Source organism: Nicotiana tomentosiformis, chromosome 7, assembly GCF_000390325.3.
Source record: "Nicotiana tomentosiformis chromosome 7, ASM39032v3, whole genome shotgun sequence".
NCBI lineage: Eukaryota > Viridiplantae > Streptophyta > Magnoliopsida > Solanales > Solanaceae > Nicotiana > Nicotiana tomentosiformis.
In genome coordinates, this window is record NC_090818.1 from 16,283,646 (window position 1) to 16,291,703 (window position 8,058).

Below are 8,058 nucleotides of genomic sequence, written 5' to 3' on the forward strand. Positions count from 1 at the left end.
CATTGGCAATATGTTTGGGACCAGGAGATACCGATTACATCCTACGTGAAATTCACGAAGGCACTTTTGGAAACCATTCCGGTGTCGATTCGCTGGTCCACAAAGCAATCAGAGCAGGGTATTATTGAACCGATATGGGCAAAGATGCGAGGGAGTTCGTTCGAAAATGCGACAAATACCAAAGATATGTGTCCATGATTCATCAACCCGGGGAGCTGCTCCACTCGGTCCTATCTCCATGGCCTTTCATGAAATGGTGAATGGACATCGTCGGCCCCCTCTCATTAGCCCCAGGTAAAGCTCAGTTTATTTTGTTTATGACTAATTATTTCTCTAAATGGGTTGAAGCACAAGATTTCGAGAAAGTCAGAGAAAAAGAAGTGATAGACTTCGTTTGGGACCACATCATATGTCGATTCGGGGTGCCAGCTGAGATTGTATGTGATAATGGAAAACAATTTATCGGCAGCAAAGTAACTAAATTTCTCGAGGATCACAAGATCAAAAGGATCCTATCAACACCTATCTTCCCAACGGGAACGGACAAGCCGAATCGACCAACAAAACCATCATCCAAAATCTTAAGAGATTGATCGACGCCAAAGGAAAATGGAGAAAAATACTACCCGAGGTCCTATAGGCATATCGCATAACATCGAAATCCAGTACCGGAGCAACGCGATTCTCGTTGGTCTATGGCGCTAAAGCTCTGATCTCGGTTGAGGTCGAAGAACCTAGCATCATGTTTCGATATGCTACAAAGGAGTCGAATAACGAGACCATGAATACGAGCCTAGAATTACTGGACGAAAGACGAGAGGCCGCTCTCGTCCGATTGGCCGCCCAAAAATAGCGGATCGAAAGATACTACAATCGAAGAACCAATCTTTGACATTTCAAAATTGGGGACTTGGTACTAAGGAAAGTCACCCTCAACACCCGAAATCCAAATGAAGGGAAACTGGCTCCGAAATGGGAAGGGCCATATCAGGTTCTCAAAATCGTCGAAAAAGGATCCCACAAACTCGGAATGATAAAAGACAAACAACTACCGAGAAATTGGAACGTGTCGCACCTAAAATGATACTACTGCTAAGGTACGACCCTCCCATGTGCATTTGTATTTCGAAAGTTAACCCTTGCAGATATTCGACTAGAAACAAGGATGGATTATTCAACTCGAAGCCTTTAGGTTTGAAAGTACGTGTTGCACTCTTTTTTTCTTAGACCGGTTTTGTCCCAAATGGGTTTTTCGACAAGGTTTTTAATGAGGCAACCATTGATCGTGCTAACTTAGAACAATTCAACAGTATCTGAGGCCTCTTTACAATCAACCTCGAATACTGGGGGGCATTACCCTCGAATATATCAAGTTCGATGCAAGAAAGTTACTTCATGACAACAGGGTCTCGATAGGAAAAATTTGTAAGGGACAAATGGTCAAAATGAACCATGCCCGCGTAGTTTGCTCGAGCCCTGGCACAAAACATGAACACATGTATAATGACTATAAAGAGAAATTTCTTCTTTACCGATATCTCATACCTCAGAAAGATTCCTCTACTTCATGTTCATGATCTATTATGTAAACAGGCTTAAGGGCCGACCATGATCGAAGTTTGAATAATTACCCCATAAATCGGGTACTGCCAACCGAAAAAACAACGAGATCAAGCTCTATATAGCCGAAGGGCTACCCTTTCTTCAAGTTCGAGCAAACACTCACTCGACCATTAAGCCTAAGGACTATATTAGTTCGAGTTCGAGCAAACACTCACTCGACCATTAAGTCTAAGGGCTACATTAATTCGAGTTCGAGCAAACACTCACTCGACCATTAAGCCTAAGGGCTACCCTTTCTTCGAGTTCGAGCAAACACTCACTCGACTATTAAGCCTAAGGGCTACATTAGTTCGAGTTCGAGCAAACACTCACTCGACCATTAAGCCTAAGGACTACATTAATTCAAGTTCGAGCAAACACTCACTCGACCATTAAGCCTAAGGACTACATTAGTTCGAGTTCGAGCAAACACTCACTCGATCATTAAGCCTAAGGGTTGCTCTCATTTTGAGTTCGAGCAAACACTCACTCGACCATTAAGCCTATGGGCTACCCTTTTTTCGAGTCCGAGCAAAACCTCACTCGATCATTAAGCCTAAGGGCTACTCTCATTTCGAGTTCGAGCAAACACTCACTCGATCATTAAGCCTAAGGGCTACATTAGTTCGAGTTCGAGAAAATACTCACTCGACCACTAAGGGCTACGTTAACTCGAGTTCAAGAAAACACTCACTCGACCATTAAGCCTAAGGGCTACTCTTACTTCGAGTTCGAAGCGAACACTCACTCGACCATAAAGCATAAAGGGTTGTTCTTCGCTTCGAGTTCAAGAAATCATTTTCACTCAACCATTAAGCTCAAGGGCCATATTGATTCGAATTCGATTTATTGCCCCGAATCAAGCTTAAAAAGGCTAGCTCGGTTCGAATTCGGACATTCACTCGAGGACTGCCTATAAGAAACGGTTGAGTGCAGTACTTACTATCGGCCCTTACTATCTCAATCTTGGACCTTCGAATAATTATTCAATGCTAAAGCACTTTTGACCTTTGTATAAATTAACAAAAAAGCAAAAGATTCGGAAGCCATAAAAGGGAAAAGTTTTATATACAAATCTTTTACAAAGGCAACTCGGCCCGAAGGAAGTTCTTTACAAAGAGCGAAAGCAGCCTCAAAAGAAATAACAACAACTACCTAAGATCCTAAATGGCTTGGTCTTCATCCGAGGTCGCATTATTGAAGAAACTCTTGTTTAGTCGGCATCTTCCCCACCTTCAGATTCGCTCGAGCTATCAGAGTCTTCCTCAGGGAAGGCCAGCCTTCGAGCCTTGTTTTCCTCCGCCTTGGCAATTTCAATCTTGGCCCCAACATCGAAGCCCTGAGCATTGACCTCCTCGAGAGCTTCTCTCCGAGCCTGCCATTTAGTGTGCTCAACCATGCTTTTGTCTTTGGCTTGGTTTACCTCAACATCGATCCTGAACTAGGCCACTTTAGCATCAGCTCTATTATTGGCCTCGATCACCTCAGATCTGGCCACTTCAAGTTCATCAGCCAAGCTTGCTTTATCAGAAATAGCCAAATCTAACCGATGCTGAAGCTCCTTCATCCTCTCGATCAGCCCCGAGGCATTTTCTTTCGCAGATCGAAGTTGGGCCTCAGACAACTCCAACTGAGCTTGAACGACTTCAGTTTTTGAGGCAATGATATCCATATTCTTTTTAAATTCTTCCGCCTCGGCCAGTAGCCCATCTACCTGTGAGTTGAGCCGTCCGATCTGCTTGATCCTCTACCGAACCTGCAGAATCGGATCGTTAGTGGTTATCTCCAATTCATCTTCACTATCATCGAAAATTCGGAATACCTGCTCAGCTATCTCCTCGTGCTCTTCCCGAGCTGCTGTGAAATCTGCTCGAAGTTTCTCACTAAGAAGCTTGTAAGAATCACTCTTCTCAGTAAGGTTCCGAACCTCAGCTTCGTGCTCCTCTCAGATTCGGAGGAAGGCCTGGTGATGCAGCACCGAAGCCTACAAACATAGGAAAAATGTTAGAATTAACTACATATCTAAATATAAGAGAAACAACAAAGATGCCATCGAAGTTACCCGATTCAGAGTATGCTGGGCCTCGTTGAAAAGGCAGGCGAGTCCTTCCACATTCATCACTAATTGATCCTCTTCGGTTACCAAGGACCGAAGGTAACTGGCACCCCCCATGGGGGGAGAGAAAATTCGGGTATCTTCCGGGATGGAGAGCACTACCTTCCGCCTACGATCGGGATTAATACTCGGGGCCGGGAATCGGTCCACCAGTTTCAGAACTGATGAAGACCCGACAAAGCCCGACCATGATGCTTTCCTTGGTATAGGTAATCCATCAGACCCGATAACCTCCTCTGAGGCAGCTGACTCGATTCCATCCAGAAAACAGTGGATATCGGTCGGCTCCTGAATGCCCTCGTAGGATCGACTTTCCAACATGCTGGCCTCACGGATCATAGCATCCGATATATAAGGGGATCCAGTAATATCGACTATCCCGAGCTTGTCCATCGAGATATCTTCTATCCGAGATGTCCTACCCTTGGTCTCTCCCTCAACCATCTCAGCTCGAGATCGAATATTCTCGGCATTCCCTTGTTCGGGAATCATAGCCAGAACTCCCTTGTTAACCTCCGCTGATTTGGAGGATTCTTGTATCACAACATTGGCCCGCACGCAGGCTAACTCTTCTTCTTCTTCTTCGGACTCGTCCCTTAATCGGCGGATCGAGTCCAAAGGCATGATATCAGAGCCCCCTTTGGGTTTGCGATTTCTCTTCATCGGGTTTTTCTTGTTCGAGATCGGGGAACTCGGTGCATCTTTTCTTTTCCTCTCTTTAACTTGCTTCGATGCAGGGACCTCTTCATCTCCAGATGGGGGCCTCATAACAACATCTTTTCCGAGTCCTACAAAAAAAAGAGGGTAAGTAAGTGAAGAAGATCGAGCTACAAATAAAGTGAGAAAGAGACTTACCGTGACTACGGGCCTCCCATCGGCCCTTTGATAGTTCCACCCAAGCACGCTCAGAGTACAATCTCTGTAGCACGAGACCTTCAACCCATTGTTTAAGGTCTGGGATCGGTTCCGACATCCGAGACACAACTGCAACAGAAAAGAAAGAGTGGATCAACAAAATGAAAGGCAGCCCAAATTAAAATGCTCGAAAGGAAGTAAATACTCAACGCTCATATTCCATTTCTCAGGAAACGGCATGTCGGCGGCAGAAATCAGGTCCGAAGTTTTGATTCGAACAAACCGGCCCATCCAACCTCGATCACGAGTTTCATCTATAATTGAGAACATTGCTTTAATAGCTCAGCAAGCTAGCTTGATCAGCCCTCCTCGATAGAGTCGGAGACTATAAAGGCGTATAAGGTGATCGAGGGTGAAAAGACACCCCTCGATTTTGCTTGAGAAGAATCGGAGAAGAATCACTATTTTCCAAAACGAATGATGAATTTGGCCAAAGGTCACATCGTATCTTTTACAAAAAGTGACGATGACGGGATCTAATAGACCCAACGTGAAAGGGTAAGTATAGACACTTAAGAACCCTTCCACGTGGGTAGTAATTGATTCTTCGGGCGACGGGACTACCACGTGCTTGTCGCCCCAGTTGCATTCCTTTTTTACCTTTTCGAGAATGTTCTCGGTGATTGAACACTAGTACCTCGAGACCGGTTCACATCGGCCTTGTACCGAAGAAGGTTTTTCAATTTTGAAATCAATGACAGTCGAGCACCCTACCGGAACGAACTCCTCGGGGCGGGGCTCCGCCGTATCCTCGCCGCCGGTAGGCCGCGATGAAGAAGCGGCCTCTTTCTGCGACATCGTTTTTGAGGTTTTCGCCATTGATGAATAAAGGAAAGAGAACTGGGCTTGTTTGTGATGTAAAGTATATGAAGCAGAGGAATTTTTGAAGAAGATACAAGAGTAGAGGAATAACTTTTGAGTAAAAAGTTTGGATGTGAATACAAGTTTGAATATTTATAGGCCTGATAATGACGGTTCAGAACCTGTAGTGGCCGACCAACGACTGACAAACATTTAATGTCTTGGTAACTGGATGGATGGGACGTTTGTCGCATACATCATAATCGGGCTCATCACTAATGTCATTGCCCACCTAGTTGGAGTTCGGAAAATCATATCGTTTCTCGCCACATTCCTTCCGAGAAACGAGGGGACTATCTGTATACGATCAAAACCGGTTTTGCCCTTCATGTATTTAGTCGAGATTGGAACATGATGGACCGAGGGTCGTCATCATAATATCGAGATGATATCCGAAGCCAGGTTATCGAGCTTAAGATTCAGGGACCGATCAATACCGAGCTCGAGCCAAATATCGAGCTCGAGTCAATATCGAGCTCGAGATCCAGAGATCGACCAATACCAAAACAAACCAAGATCGAGCTAAGAGACAAAGAGCCGTTGTAGCCGCACCAGGGGAGAGAATCTCGGCGGAAATGATGGAAAATCTAATTAACTAATCTATCATGGGATCCCCACTATATATTTTTGATTATATCCAAAGTAGGATTCCTCCACTATATGAAATGTGCTATCATTTCTGTAAGGCATCCTATATTCAACATTGAGACATCAATACACTCTTACATTTTAAAGATTATTGATATTACACAGATATATAGTAGAGATTATCCTCTTTTGGGCTTTGGACATTGATTAATCTTGTTTGTTTATAAATCGTTCTCTACTCAATTCGGTTTGTATTACATTCCTTTTTTACAGTCAATATTCGATATATTTTTACTTATTTTTTTGATTTGTGACAAGTTATACCACGTATCCTTAGAACTGCGTATAAATTCAACTATATCTGTTTTTCAGGTATATTGAGTTCAAACGTGATTTACTGCTGTCAGTAACCTTAAATGGAGCAGACGGCTTACTCATGTCTGAGTAATAATTATTTTGGGACCAAGGAAACTATAGGGTTGAATGAGCTTCACACTAATGAATCATGTAATTCCTCTTCTTCTCCTTCTTAGTGGGCGGTGTATTATGGTTCTGCTTTCCCCAAACTAGAAGACAAAGAAGATGAAAATTCAGAAATCGACGGGCAGCAGCTGTTTGATGAATTTCCCCAACAGGAAGAAACAGGATTTCTGGGTGAACTTCAGTCCACCAAAGAAATGAAAGCAGAGAATATGCTAAAGCCTAGGGAGCAATCCGAGTTTAATACTGGGCTGGCAGAAAATTCATCCACCAAAGAAATGGAAGCAGAGAATATGCTAAAGCCTAAGGAGGAATCCGAGGTTAATACTGAGCTATCAGAAAATTGGATCAGTAACATTTTTAATTTAGTTCAGTTCGCTTCCTCTATTATGTCACTTAGTTACAATTGGGATAGGATTTCACTGTTTGACGTTCCCGATGACGTTGATCTCAATTCTTATAATGGTCATTTGGAGGCCAAGCATTTTGTTCTTGGGAATGAAATGTCAGGGGATGATTACAAATATCTCAATCCTTCATTCTTGGATTCTGGAAACATGAAGAACCAGCTGATTGGGATAAGGATTCTCCTATGGAAGTTGAAATGAAAAGGGAACCACAGGTAATGAAGCAGGTAAGATGTTCGACGTTGGTCCCGAAAATAATTGGAAGACTCCTATAGGTGATTCTTGTTGTGCTCGTGAGGATAAGGAAGGTACAAAGAGCAATGGAGGAATGGTTGTTGACACAGTCAATTTTGTCGAGCTGGGAAAGTATTTTCCTCCCACAGGTGCATCTGAGAAGGAGGAAAATTCAGAAAAAGATGCAGGCAGAGAGTTCGATAAATGCCTTCAAAGAGCCAGGCATGTTTCGCAAGAGGTTTCCATTCCTGAATTTGATGTACAGAATGTTGGTTCAGTTCTTAGTTTCAGTCTCGATGAAAATAAAGAGTTTCAGGTGTTTGATAAATCTTTCCATGGAGACAAAGCAGGATTTCCAGCTAGTTTTGCGACATTGACTGATGGAACTCTTACTAAAGTTCAAAGTGAACTCAATTATGAGAGTTTTGTGTTAACTGAACTCTGGCTATTTGAGCTAATAGGAATTTTTATTGATCAAGCCATGTGGAAGGAGTTGAATGAAACTGAAGGACTTAATGTAATTACTCGCATGAACTTCAACAAAATTGTGACAAGTTGGTTCCTAACAAGTAAGTTGTTTCTTGACAAGTTAGTTCGTAATAGTGTGGCAGGTCAAAAAGAAGTTATTGTTAAGGGGCCAAGTCTCAGAGAAATTGTTGAAGAAATGTTTGTTGCTAATCGATATATTTGGTGCTTCCAACATGACTTGGGCATGCATAAAGATAATTTGCTAGTTGATAAGGCAATCCTACTGATGAACATGGTCAATTATTTGCTGGACACAGGGCAAGTAACTTTGTTACTAGTGAATATCTACTACAAGGATGATGTGGTGGAAGACTTCATTACTAATTT